Genomic DNA, 15613 nt, shown 5'->3' on the forward strand with positions numbered 1-15613 from the left:
AGAGCTTATACGTGGCGCAGAGCTTAAGCGGGTTTTTTGTTAAAGAGGGTGAAGAAGTGTGGGAAAAGTTCACACCATTGGTGCTATGTAACGCAGTTACGGCAGGCATTCCCGATTTTAGGGAGGTTATACCTCGTTTCATTTTGAAGGGAACCAGAAGTTACAGAATGGACGCTATAAGAAAGGAGTAGTACCAATAAACAAACAAACCTTCACCGCTTTACCGCGACGAGCGCGGCGAATCGGCAAAGCGGGACTTCAGGGACTTGCTGGGTGCGCGCGCGCGGTGCGCGCGCATCTTCCCTTAAGTAGTCCCGCCTCTGAGTGAAGGCAAAGCCTAAGAAAAAGAAAGATACGTGTCAATGGGATAATCTTGTAGCACTGTAGGCACTATATCTGTTATCCAGTTTAGTGTTCACCTTCTGGTAGCTGCAGTGCAGTCAAAATCCAGGTAAATCAGGTAATCCAAGAGATGCAGAAAGGGTACAGCAGCAGAGTCTCCCGCGGCAAAGCGGGACTTCAGGGGCTTGCTGGGTGCGCGTGCGCGCTGAGCGCGCAGCTTCCCTTAAGTAGTCCCGCCTCTGAGTGAAGGCAAAGCCTTCTGGTAGCTGCAGTGCAGTGAAAATCCAGGTAAATCAGGTAATCCAAGAGATGCAGAAAGAGTACAGCAGCAGAGTCTCCCGCGGCAAAGCAGGACTTCAGGGACTTGCTGGGTAAAGATTTTTTTGAGATAAAAGGGAGCAGAGGGAGAGGTATCCCCAAAGGGGTAATCAGTTCACACTCCACTGCTGCAGCATTATGGAAAGGTCTTGTGGCAATCCTGACACTTTTTTGTTTTGTTCAACTCAGATAAATATCTTATTTCTAGCTCAAATCTCTCCTGTTCATCATGACTTCATGACAGCTGTTTACCCTTAAAAAAGATGCATGTGTTCAGTGTCCATTACACACATATGTGCGTGTCCTACTCATCAAATGCTTTGATTCCATTGTGGTAGCTCAGCCTTTTATCTTTCCATGGTCAATCTTTGAGTCCCATTATATTTGTTAATAATAAAGCCTATGAATCAAGCAGGGAAGCTCAGTCCTTGGTCATGGTGGGAAGTCATGCACTAAAAAAGTGTCCAGTGTAAAATATTGTCATACTGTGATGCACATTATATCACCTATTTTACCACTTCTATATAATTACATTTTTTGAAAAGTTAAATAACATACTCTTTGTAATCCAAAAAACGTTTGACCAATTGGGGAAATGCCAAAACGGATTAATCTGTGACTCTGAAGCCACAAAACATCTCTGCTAGCAGAAATCAGACCACAAAGGGTACATCACAAACACCAAGCAAATGCCTGACTTCCCACAAAACAAGATGATGCTGCCATTTCCGCGCCCTTCCACCCCCGAGAATGCCTCTATGAACACATCATCAAGGAACATCCTCATCACAAACTCCATGTATTTTCATGGGTGCTGTAACAGGATGACTTCTGCTAGCCAAACAACTACAACGCCCACCCACGGAACTACAAAAACAAATTGCACAACCCCAAAGTGAAGAAGATGCATCCATGACAACCACAACACTCACATTGATGGTGGGGCTAAGCTGCTAAACCTAAGTGTCAGGTGCAGAATATAGACACAATCTATCCTCTGACAAAATACAAGCCCCACCAACAAATGATGTATTCACACAGCCACATGCCGACACCACCACCTGAAATGACCTATTGAAGACCATGATTACATACCAAAAGTATAATCACACTGTAAACCCAAATAAGCATGCAAAACACGCAAGCATGATAATGACAAAAGTCCCTAAATGCTTCATAAAAAACACGTGCACTTTCAATTGACATCGACCGACCATGGAAAACAACAAAATGCATGCAGCTGCTCCCAGGCAAGTGGAAACAAACCAACAGCCACGCATGTGTACACCAGAGGCATGCCACTGCCTCAGGATGCACTGTCCATCACAAAGAATACATGCGTTATGCTCATCTGGTACCAATCATGCTCAATATTAATCTGCAAATAAATATCAAACTGGGGACTGCCAACTTACTCGGGCTTAAAGTCAATAACAATGGATGTTGGGCAAGCTACTGGGACACATATGATCAACCCCATATGCCTCACAACTGCATCTGTCCTGAAGGACCATGGCTTAACAGCCACCAGGGAGTGCCTGCCTGACAAGGCCCCAAATTGATTAGCACAATACATATTGGCTGTGCCATACTGGCTCGCCACCACTGAAGCCAAGCAGTACCATATGCCCAGTAGCTCAGTATCAATAGCCGGACTTACCAATCAGAACAAGGATTCATGCAGGACGAAACACACGTGTGCATTCCCACAATTGACTGCTTCTGTATTCCACCTATACACCCCGTCGCATCTAACAGACCTGTCTATGTACTCTTGAACCATTCCCATCTATGTGCTGTAATAACAGCAAGGCAGCTATACTGGCAAAGCATTGCATTCAAGCGTGATGGACAGCAGATGCCCATAAACATACAACATGAGACTGGGTAGAGCTAAACCTGTCCATCCAGGGCAACATTTCATGCAAACGTCTTGTCGATGAAAGACTGCAGGCTGCTAGTTGCTCCAAGAAAAGCGACGAGTGGAGGGTCTGCATGGACGCAACATTGATGGAGGAGTACATCTATTTGTTTATTTATTTTACGTTTGTGGGAGGGCACTCAACCCAAGGGTGCCTAGGCGCTAGTTACAGGCAGATAAAGACAGGGAAGGGGGCATTTGGCCGGGGGAGACAAGGTGAACAGGTAAGTGTTTAGCTGTTTACGGAACCTGAAGAAGGATGGTTCACTTCTCAAGGTCGGAGGGAGCGAGTTCCAGAGCATAGGGGCAGAGACAGTACATGTATGAACGGGCCAGCCCTGCAAAAGAGAGGCAGCAAACTAGGCCATCAACACTACTAGGGGCAACTGCAGCGGCTGCCGGTAGGACCAAATTCACAACTGACACAGCTGACAGTACCAACAGCAGCATACCACAAAGATCTCTGAAGACTAAACACTGGCGCAAGCCAACTCAAACAAGGACCAAGAAATGTCAGAATCAAGCAAAGATGAAATACTGATACTGACCCGAAAAGCAGCTTCATGTGGCTGTACCATGGAGGAAAACACAACTGTGGGCAAAAAAGAATATGTGTAAAGACACTCGCAGCCACTGCTATACACAGACCCAAATGTCTAGGAGTATTGTACTATTCCAGATCAATCCCTTTTTAGATGATCCTGCCCATCAAACGTCAGTGTGATGCTTCTTGTTAGCCCCTGGGACCCCCATAATCGTACCTGAAATAAGACACGGGACACAGGACTGCATTCCTCAGGCTCCCAGAGCGCACTGTCGAGCCTGGGCACGCCCACTTTATTTTATAGACACACGCAGCGGTGGACATTGCAGTTGTGCCCACGTGACACCATCACAATCGGCTGGTGAGGAGTGCTTGCATGTCTGCAGCTAGAGATGAGTACAGTGAATGGAAGAAAACCTTCACCAGTGAGCTCACCCAAGAACAGGTTTCTGGACTGCGACACGCTGACACTGATGAACATGGTACATCTCATTGCACATCTCTACAATGTGGTTGAATGTCAGCCAGCCCAGATGCCAGTTTATGAACATTACATCATTATAACGCTATAGAGCAATGTATGGGTCACGTGTGTGGAGGCAATGGCTGAGACTGAGTGTAGTCAGACTCAAAATGCATCATGACGAAACCATACTGGCTCAAAGTGTTTTATGAACTTTTAAGTAGACTTTGGCTATACGTGCATATTGGTCTTATGGCTGCAGCACATGTCATGATAGAGTAGCGGCAAGTCCCCCTTGCCATCACGTTAGCTTCTGCTTCTGGCATGCATCTTACATGGGGCATATGATCTGACACAGGTGCAGTGAAATAGGTGCAGCTGATGGGCCCCTTCTTAGCGACCTGCAACCGGCCTTTAGCCATTATGTCAGGGCTTTACAAGTCTTCCCCTTTGGCCACATAAATGTGGGATATTACCTCCCCTGTCTCACCCACTATGAGGGCCCTAGAGGATAGTGTACTTCAAAAGTGAAATTGCCAAGTGGCACTGCTGAGTTAACAAATTGAACAGAAGCATCAGTAACGTGCATCCAGGATACAAAGAGAGAGTTGGGCCAAGACATTTGACCTGCTATTATAATGGGCACTAGGTCATATGGGACTGACAGAGGAATATGTCACAGTGATGGTTTTTACAAGCGAAATCATGCAGGGATACAGGGAATGGTGCTGTTGCCCACATTTTTGACAGTCCCTAAATAATCCGGGGAGCATTGCATAGCAGTTAAGAGTCCAAGATTTACATGGCATAGCTGTTGTGGTCTGAGACAATAATGGTGATGGGAAGCCATGAGGGGACTGGAATTGTATGGGACATGTGAGAAACCTCAAGGTGTCTCCCTAGCTAGTTCCTGGGGATCTGTCATCCAGGTGGCCAGAACATGCCCATCGCTATTGGATCCAGCTCCTGGGGTTGGACCGATGAGGGAGGATCACCTGGCTGGGGGTGCTTGGGGAGTGGGAGTGGGAAACTGATGGGTAAGACATGGTATCCCCCTTCTTCCAACACCTTATCCCCATTGTACCATGTAGGAAATTCCAAAACACTGCCCCTCCTTTTCCAACACGAACACTTTCACACAATATGAAAGACAACCGACTAACACCATGGCTGTTTACCTGACCTGTCCCAATACAAGGGTCAGGCAAAGTCAGGTAATTGACAAGAATCACATACACCTGATGGCCCTTCCCCACAGTGATAAAAGGTGGAGTAGAAGAGCACAGGGCGAGCAAGCAGACCGCACAACGTGAGAGCCAACTCAGCACAGCAGTTCAAGAGGAGGAGAAAGACGGCGCATACCGACAGGGTGACAAAGAGAGAAGCGACCTTGCCCTTTCCGACCAAGGCCTGTGAATCCTCCACAGAAGGAATCATAAGACCACAAACAATAGCCAGCGTGTGTTGCAGCAGATGTCTATGGTACACAAGACCCTCCTCAGCTGACAACCAAGCCAGGGAGAGACGCTGGTCTCCGTGGCACCAACCCTGACTCGGAGGAGAAAGAAAGCTAAGCGGTCCATCACAGCCAGTGAGGCAAGGGAGAGTCGATAAGAAACTGAACTGTGTTGAACAAAAAGTAGCCAACTGCTAATTTGAACTTTGAATAGGTTTCAAAGAAACCATTGATGCAAGAGGGGGAAACCAGCAACACAGGGGTTTGGCACCACGTGGGTGCTCAGGCAGGAAACTCTGGTCAATTACCCACTGGTAGAAACTACCAGAAGCCCCTGGGAAGAGGCAAAAAGTGGTCAAAGTTGTCATACAAGGGTCTTGTAAAATCCTCTGTACCATCAAAAGTCTTTGGCTGACAGATGATTGCAAAGCTAAGTGAAATGTATCCCGCTTGGTGAAATGAGCACTTGATCAATGTGTTGTAAAAGCTGGCCAGAGTGAACCCGGCAGAGGGAAGCCAACAAAAAGGGGCAAAGCCTGAAGAATTGTTTGAAAAGACATTAAGACTCGTGAAAGTAAGACAAGCTACAGTAAACCCAAAGGAGGGAGGCTGATGTCTGAAAGGGGTCAGAGCCCGAAAGAGGAGAACCAGGGGTGAAGCCATCACCCAAAGTATATATGGAACATAACTTTGTGTTTGTTTGTTGGATACATCAGGCCTCGAAGGCAAGAGACTTTTAATTGAAAATAGACTCAACCATCGAGGAACCTGATAGCTGGTACAGAACTGTCAGCTTGTGCTAGGAAACCTCGGGGCGTGTGCTGTGCTCAGGAGAGCCACTTTGTCCCGTGCTCAAAACATGGGGAAGAGAGACGCCTGGCAATCACATCCTGACTTATCATTTGTGAACACTTCTTTCTTTATTGAAAACCCTATCCCACACCCTTTCTCTAATTAGTTGTAAGGATTTGGCAATAGTTTTTTTTAGTATAGATCTTTTAATTTAACAAGACGCCACAAGGACTGCCTTATCTTTCATTTGATTTAGATTTAGATTAGGTGTTTTTCCACCCTGCATTTACAGTTTATTAAACACCCTTGAACTGTGATCACGTGTGTCTGTCTTTACTGTTTCCACCATGAGTTCCTTACAGACAGGAGATCGATTAGCTCGAGAGGATAGCACAGGGGCCACGCTCTCACCTTGGAAACAAGATGATGCGGAGCAACACAGGTTCGATCCAAGGGTCCGCACTTAGAACCCTCTGGGTACTAAGCGCATTATAAATAACCAATTACAATAATGGGTGAGTACGTTACATGGAAGACACAATTGGTTTGAGGAATGTGCTACAGTGGCTAAGGAGGTGACAGAACAAGACAAGGCAGAATAACAAAGGTTCAATCAGGAATTCAGAACCAGAAAATGGCAGCCACCAAACTAGGAGCCTTTGTTTGTGATGCAAGATATATCAAACATTTTGTGTGCATAGTAGATCTGATGCTTGTGTTTAATAGGGGAGTGAGATATGGGGGTCTAGTTGCAATTGATGTCCCCTAAGTAGTGAGCATGAGAGCCCACCCACTGTATGAAGAGGTGTCCTTTACGTAATATGTCACATATTAGAGAAAAAGTACTGGGGTCCATGATCCCTGTTTCAATCTCTACACCCTTGAAAGGCACACCTACAGTTCACTCAACGTCTGTCACATTTCTCACAGGACTTTTTTTCTCCAGGTTCTGCTGACTTTGCATGGAAAAATGTCGGTAGTAACATGTGACACAAGCATTTTAGTGTGATGGATAAAGATGGAGGCCTCCCAAAACACCTCCTGATGATACTTAGTGATCTAAGGGCAGACATTGTTACTAAGCAGGGAGTGTCTGCAATGGGAAAGGCATTGGATATTTCACGTAGGTGTGATAGTGCCTATAGCAGCACTAGTTAGGGGACTACAGGCGTGTCAGGGCTCCCACTATTGCCATGGGTCACATCAGGGCACTTGGATGTCTGTGTGACTGCGTTCAACAGTTTGAACATTGGCGGTGCAGGTAACATTATTTATGTAACTATTTATTTTATTTATTTACATCCTGTCATCTCTGAACAGAGCTGCTTCGTAGTGCCACCATAGGAAGGATTAATGGTACAGACATTTAAATGCTCAGAAATCCTCATTTTTGCCCATAGTTTTTTGCAAGGAAGAACTAGAGCGAGACCACAGAACATGGAGTCCTAGCACATTGGTTCCTCTCGTGAATGCAGGAGTTACAAATCCATGATGGTAGTGAGTCAACCTGATTGTTTGGTCTGCAAAGTGATACACGGGGGTAAGGGCTCAGGATAGCTTGGCAGGATAGATTGGCAATGCTCCACAGACGCATGGAGGAAGGAGATCAGAGAGGAGTGATTGAAGTTGGAATACAGAGCAGGACATTAGGAGCAAACCAGAGAGGAAGTCAGAGAGCAGGAGGTGAATGTGGGAAAGAGAGGAGGAGATGGTGGAGAATAAAGAAAAGAAGGTGGTGGAGCTGGAATTGTAAATATCACAGAGAATAAGGAGATTACAGTGGGGTGACCAACAAAAGGGGGAGATTAAGGCAGGGGAGAGAAAGAGCTGGGTTGGAGGATAACCAATAGACCAAGGGATACAAGAAAGAGTGAAGGGTTTTAGGGTGTTAATAATTTAGGGTAAAACCACAATACTTACAAAACTAACCATTGTGTGGGAGCCCCTCTACTGAGAACGAACATGGTGCAAATATACTGTTCTATGAATGTCTTCCAAGGATGGTCAACCACATGTTAGCTCATTGCACCTTTGACAGATTAGAAATATCCATTTGCATAACATTCTGTACTACCCGCAAAGACAGACTAGCACTGAAATTCTAGGCAATTCTCCTCTGATCAAGAGTGTCACCAGCATCCCCATACCCTTGTTTCAGTATTGTTGGGGCTCATTAATGAGTTGAAGCTGGGAGTCACTGAGGCACAGTGAGCAAGTGGTCCCTGTCTGGATTAACCATAATAATTTAGGGTAAAACCCCAGGTTTTACAAAATTAACTGTGTATTAAATGTGTGGGATAGTAGAAGAGAGTAGAACAGAGACAGTGAGCTGATGACCCCCTTTAGGAACAGGATTTTCAGACTTGCCAAGGAGGTAGGGGCGGCTTGGTGGGGAGGAAAAGTAACAGGTTCCCCAGTCAGAGAGAAGACCAGGACAAGTGGTCTGTCCCCTGGTGGACAATTTTTGTCTTCTCCTGGCATTACTCCAGCCTTCTTCCATTTTTGGAACAAGCCAAACATGACAGCACACTAAGATTTGGGAGAAAGGGTCTCCAGAGATGTCAAAACCAATACACAATAAAGCAGACATTAACCAAGTACACCAAGAACCAAGAAAGAAATGCATAATACTTAGACCCCAGTCTCTGAGAGCTTGAAATATCTCAGGGACCAGGACTGTGAGCATTTGTCATGACAACCAGAGAACCCTTAATTGCACCTGGAAACTATTGGCTTAGTGGAAGTCTAGAAGAGCCATCCTGTGTTTTGGTTCTTTGTTTTTCATAAACCTTATACAAATCTACAATAAATTAATTTTGTTAACTGAGAACTTTCTGTATTCATCACTCATTGATTCCGCTCAGTGTTAAAATGGATTTCTAAACTCAGACCTGGTGGGTAGAAGTTTAGGAGTCCACCCTTAGTTTGGTGAAACAGGCAAACCTGCTGGACAAGTCAGACCAATCTAGTTAGCTTGGCAGGCACTCAAGACATATCTCAGGAGAGGTGAGAGTGATCGGAAGCCCACAATGAGCACACACAGCAAAAACCACAAATTACCCTTATATAAGTGTATTTGAAAAATATCCATACATTTATTGTTGGCTGGACCAATAGACACAAGTAACTTTAGCAATGCGAAAACAGTTATCACACAAAATCCTTATACTATACAATATATATTCATTACATTTCCTAATGCACTACAGTGGTAAAATCTAGCCACAACCTGTAAAGAGAGGGTTGAATTAACACAGTTAGAGCATTTGGAAATTCTTCGGAGTTTGTTCCCTAATTTTCGAGTTTAACCCTAAGAAGAGCGGAGCCTTGTGCTCAACAGTACAGTTGTGCGTAAAAACGCATGATCGCAGAGGTGAAGCAAAATGTGGGTCTTCTTGGGAGGGCTGTAGCAAGTCAGAAAAGGGCTCGGGGTGATGAAGAATTGCTTCCCACTATCCGAGTAGGCCCGGCCCTTGGCGGCAAAGCACAGTTCAAATGGCGAGAATAGCTTGGGAGCGTAGGCTAACCCAAGCAAGTTCGAATGACTTTTAAGGGATACTCGTGCGTAAAAGTGATCGCCTGTGCCAGGGGGGCACCAGTAAGTGATGCAAGTACTCACCGACCCTCGGCACAGTCCAGTCCAAACTTGTGTAGTCGAAGTCGCTAGTAGGGTTCGAGCCCTGCAGTTTCGCAGTGCTCTGGCTCTCAGCGGCTGCGGTGGAGAACAGTTGTCCGTGACGGAACAGTTGCCTTTTCTCAGCTTCCAAAGGAGGTATGGGGTATGAAGATAATTCTGGTGCAGGAGGCTTTAAGGGACAGGAGATCAGAACAGCAAGGGACCTACAGCAATTGTCACCACCAGGTAATGACACAGGAATCACAGATGTGGGCAGTGTTATGCACTCTCCTAATTTGGGACCCAGAGGAGCTAGGCCTGCGAAATTTGGCTGGAGAATGCACGGGCCACAAGCAAGCGATGTCCCAACTCTCTGGTTTGCACTCGAGACAGCAGTGATTTTGCAGGATACTCTAAGGTAGAGCTAGACAGTTTAGTGGATGGCCCAGAAAACTTCCAAAGAGGCTCATTCAGTGGGTAAGCAGGGGGCATCGAGAGTAGTTGTTTGCACTTCTCTAAAGGGCAAAGCGCCTTGCCAGACCTTCTTGATCAAAGAAGAAAGCTAGGGTCTGATGGGACAGCAGAGGCAATGGGTGACAAAACCTTCCAAAGAGTCAATTTCTTCATGCAGTAGTTTGGTGAGACCTAAGGTGATCAACCTGGAATGGATGCAGAGCCCCTTATCTTATCCAAGATTAGCTTCACACCAAAATCGAGGACTTCCAATGGAAGATCTGCTCTTGTCTCAGGAGGATAGCTCAGGGGCAACGTGTTCACCTTGAAAGAAAAACAACATGGAGCAACGCAGGTTCGATTCCCGGGTCACCGCTTATAAACCTCTTGGTATTGAGTGAGTTATAAGTAACCAATTACAATTACAATTGCAGGCTTTCCAATCGTGAACCAGTCAAGGCCCATGGTGGTCTCAGTCATTCAGGTACTCCAGACATCATGGCACCAGCAGTGTGGATTGGGACTAGACAGTACCAACCCGCTTCCTGGGCACACACACGTGACAGGCTGAAGCCCACAAAAGAAATTGGTTTTCGCTGGAGGTTGCATGCCCAAAATAAGGAAAACCAGAGTTACTTGACCTGGGTGAAGGCAAGGGACAAAATGGCCATGGGACAGAACAAAAGACTTTGTGGCCCATCCATTTTCCAACCTGGCCACCGTCTTGAACCAAACGCGATAAACGCAATGTGATTTTGTAAATAGAAGTAAAGCACTTATAAAAAGAAACTGCTGCCACCAGTTTGTTCCAGGCACACTCATACAATCACCAAAAAATCCTTCAAGGGTGTCTATAAAACAAAAAGGACCCCAGCACACGGTACTGAAAGGTACATTGTTCACTTTTAAAAAGTTACCGAGAACTGGCAACATAGTCAGAGACTAAGGGAAGCATAGTTTCCCAGTACTGACAGTCTGAAGGACGTGTCCGTGCCCCCATTACAAGTGAGCAAAAGCCCATCGGAGTCAGGATAGGAAAGTCAAACAAAAGCAAAATGTTTGGGTGGACATGAAGGGTAAATTGCACATAAATTAAATATTTCCCGACACTCAGCTTTGTGACCCACAGCAAGCATTGCTTCAAAATTACATTAGCTCTTTACCACTATTGCTTCTGGTTTGTGTGTGGGCCCTGTTGTAGTGCTGTAGCTTTCTTTTTGTGGGGCTGTCATGTGGCACTGTGATGTGTATCTTTGGTTGCTATCCTATGTCATCTCAGAGTTGAAGCAAAGTTAGTTTAGTCTCTTCTGCTAGATGGAATTACCAATAAAGATCTCAGACTAACTAACCAGACAGAATATGGCAAAGTACTACTTTATTATCAATTTAATAAAGCAGGGTCAACTGGCAAACATCAGACAGATGCTTCCACACACACATACAAACTTGATTACACAGAGGTCTTATACCCAGGCATGCTTTATCTATGACGTCATCCTATGTGGTAAACCATAAAGCATATTAGTGGGAGGGATTGGTTAGGGCAGCATATCTACCAATAGAATTTATACGTGTTAGTACTTCATTGACTGTCTCTTATCTGTAAGACACACCTCGAACTACCTCCAAATATGTATAATACTGATTGTAGCGAACAAAATGGCAGCGGATTGGTCTATACAACATTGTATAGCAGGTTGCCCCATAGACCCACTGATTGGTTTGCATTCTCACGTAACCTTGGACTTTCGGCTCGGCTAGCAGCATGTAAGGAAGCTGAAACCCAGGTGCTTGTATCATGTCAGATTACTCACTACTTTCCCAATTAGTCCCTCATTTCTCATCAGACCAGCCATGAGCCAAAGGTTCCCATTTATAGTTGACCTTGTAGCCTGCTCACTGTTCTAGGACATTCAAGGGATTGAAAGCACATCACTATCTTCATCCGAGGCTTAATAAATAACCCTTGTTTTCAACTTCTGATTAACATGCGAAGAGACCACAAATTTGACAATTTTAGCCTCTTATTTGCATCTATTTAATGTCATTATACTGGGTGTTATTGCTCCTCTTAATGCCACAATTGTACACTTTTGCCTAACATAGCTCTCTAAAGATGTATATATTTGAGCAACACTATGGTATATGTACTTTTCAAGTTTGCTTTATAAAGCAGAGTTTTGTTGAAAGCCAGAAATGGGTGAGAGGAGGGGAAATGATGAGAGGGCAAGTAAGCCATGAGTATTTGCCCACAATGTGGCAAGAGAGTTTGCAATCCTGGACACTGGTGCTGTTAATTCCCCCTGATTGTGGCTGCTTTTCAGGGCAAAAGTAAAGGACACATGTGGGTGGACAGCGTAACTTTTTTTCAGAGTGCGGTTGCAACCCCTTTGGATTTTTGGAGGTTGATAGGCTTGCTCAAGTATTTGGATAACAGGATTTTACTCTGGTTGTCATGTTCCCAGTGCAAACACTTAACAACAAGACCAGAAGCACTTGTTTCATTTTGGGATTTTGTTTCCCATTGAATATTTCCCTACACATTGCTAGGTTTAAAAGGTGAGCACCTTTTATAATTTGCAGGATATTTTTGGGAAAGTTCCCTATCTCATGTTAGTTTTCTGTGGTGTTCATTACTTTTTTTTAAAAGTCCAATGCTATTTTGTCTTCCACACTTTATTGTAAGGAGAAGGTCAATTGAACTACATTTGTATATTTTACATAAAAATATATGGCCACTTACTGTGCATATATTCATGGGTCCGAGCCTTCCATTTTCGCTATGGGGGCAAAAGTACCTGGGCATGTGTTATTCTTGCAGCTGATTTTTTACCCTTTTCCGTGCTGCTTAAATGCGGTTAGTGGGGGTCATGCTATCTATCCCAACAGTCACCAAGAGACCAGCCATAAAACAAGGGGCTTGTAGCACGCTGCTTAACCAAAGTGTGTGATCCTCAGCAAATAAATTAATCTCACTGCGCATTGACTAAACATTGTGAGTTCTCAAGGCCTGCAATCTTTTATACATGATACAAAAATAGACACGTTTACAGCTGCAGTGGGTTTCCCATCCATGCAGTAACTGGGACTGAACTTGGTTAGCTTTGAGACAAGGAAGGGGCCAGCCCCCTCAGGCCATGTTGCCTAACAAATGAGCCCTCCCTACAAGACCATTTAGAGCAGCATGGCCTGAGGGGGCCAGATCCTTCTTCGCTTTGAAGCTGGGCATATGTTAGTGCTGCTAAAATGTGGTTAGTTGGGGTTTTGCAATGTATCACAACAATGACCATGATACTGGCCATAAAACAAGGGGCTTGTAGCACGCTGCTTGACCAAAGTGTGTGAGTCTCAGCAAATAATTTAGTCACACAGGGCATTTACTAAAAACATTGGGAGTCCTCAAAGCCTGCAATCTTTTATACATAATAAAATATTTACAGATACAGTAACATTGGGGGTGAAAAATCACTGGTGACCTGGGTTTCCCATCCATGCAGTAACCAGGATCGACCCTGGTTAGCGTCAACGCGAGGAGAAGGCCAGCCCCCTTAGGCCATGGTCGCTAATAAGTGAGGCAAAGTAACAAGACCACTTAGAGAAGCATGGATTGAGGGGGCCGGCCCCTTACTCACTTTGAAGCTAAGCAGTGCTGTGTGTATATACATGGGTGCCCGTTTATGACTTTTGCTATGGGTGCCAAAATGACCTGGGCATATGTTATTCTTGCAGCCTTGCCAAGTTACATTTCTTGTATACATTGACACATCCCTTGTTATTTGGAAGATGATCATTCAAATGTCCTTTTACTTATTAGTGCATTTTGGGTCTTGAAGTACAGGACACTTGATGTGCAAAACCAAACTACAAGTTTCAAAATACACACAAAAAACAAGAACAGGATGGGCATCTTCTAAATTACATGGAGACGTGCACACACACACTGACACTGACACTGAAAGCTCACACTCGATGTGTCACAATGCTCACATACACACACAGGTGCACATGTGTGTGCACACACTAACAGATGCACACTGCATGCACAATCCCTCACACATACCTTACTTTCTGACCTTGCACGTCTTTCCCCTCATCACCTGACTCTACGTGCGCTTTTCCCTTCCAATTCTTAGGCTTCACTAAACTTCTCAGCCTTGTGCGTCTTTCCACTTAATGCCCGACAATACGTGGGCTGTTGCCCTTGCATTCTTCGTCTCTCCCCTTCCAGCAGTTAACTTTACTTGTGTTCATTTCTCTTCTTTCTTCTCTAGGTCCCCCCTAGTGGTTACTATTGTATTGTATACCATTGTATTGTATTGTGTGCATTTCTCTTCTTACTTCCCTTGCCCCTCCCTCCCCAGTATTTTTGGACTGTCTCCCACCTTGTAGGTCCTCCCTAACTGTATTACTGTGCCTACTGTATTCTGTGATGAGTGTACCTGGTCTCCCACTTGCTCTCCCCTTTGTGTGTTCCTAGTCTGTCCCCCAACCTCTTGCTTGTGCTGCCTCCTCTTCCTAATACTTCCTCAACACTCCAGTCTATGGTGCCTTTAGTCTCCCCTATCTTCTCCAACTGCTACTCTATCTCCTGTCCTATCCCTCTCACTAAGTCTGGTAGGAAGACGTTCAAGAGGGGCATACTGGTCTCCATCCCAGCCCTTCTATGGTTGATACCTACACCAGTGCTTCCTCCAGAAAGACCCTTACCATCCTTTTTGTCATTCCCTCTCCATACCTATGGACCCCTCATATGGTCTGTGTTCTCTCCCCCTTTTCCTCCTCTCCCATTAATGGTGCCATTCGGTGGGAGGTCCTCCTGGCCCCCTCCATTCCTCTAAGTACATCATTAATGTCTATCTGAATGGCACTGACTTGGTCTAGGGCCCTCAGCTGACTCTCCTTCTTTTCAATAGGCATTTCCCACTTCTTATCAAAGTCCTTCCTTCTCCTGCTACTCCTACCTACACCTCTCTGACTCCTTCACCACCTCCCTCTTCTGCCACCTCTCTGGCAGCCTCCTCATCTTCTCTGGCTACTCTGCCACCTCCTTCTTTCACCACCTCTCTGGCACCCTCCCCATCCTCTCTGACTACTCTGACATCTGCTGCTTCATCCTCTGCCCACTCTTGGGCCCCTCTACCACCTCTGCAGGGCGTACCTCAAGCCTGTATCCCTCCAGAGAAGTCTTTCAACTGTGGCAATCTGCTCCACATTGGTACTCTCAACTCTCGTTCTGCTGTCAAACACTCTTCCAACATCTGCCGACTCTTCGAAGAACTTGATCTGGATGTTCTTGGTCTCATCGAGACATGGTTCACGGCCAGCTCTGTCACAAGTTTTGATACTCTCCTCCCTGATGTCTACAAGATCCTCTCCGAACCCAGAACCAACATCCCGGAGATGGAGTAGCTTTGATATTTCCAGAGTGGATCCCTGGTTCTGTCATTCCTACGCAGGCCCACTCCTCCTTTGAATGCCCAGTCTGCAGGCTCTCTATCTATCCAGGCCTCTCTCTTACTCTGGCCGCCATCTACAGGCCACTTGGTCAGGTTGCCTTCTTCCTCTCTGAGTGGGGCGACCTCTCCTCTTCTCTCTTTGCATCTACCTCTAAACCTCTCCTCTTCGGAGACCTCAACATCCATCTGGATGCTTCTAACCCCTCCTCAGAGCTCGTTCGCAATCCATGCGACTCTCTCTCTCTTTCTGTT

This window comes from Ambystoma mexicanum, chromosome 6p (genome assembly GCF_040938575.1).
Source record: "Ambystoma mexicanum isolate Mex_15411 chromosome 6p, UKY_AmexF1_1, whole genome shotgun sequence".
Classification (NCBI taxonomy): domain Eukaryota; kingdom Metazoa; phylum Chordata; class Amphibia; order Caudata; family Ambystomatidae; genus Ambystoma; species Ambystoma mexicanum.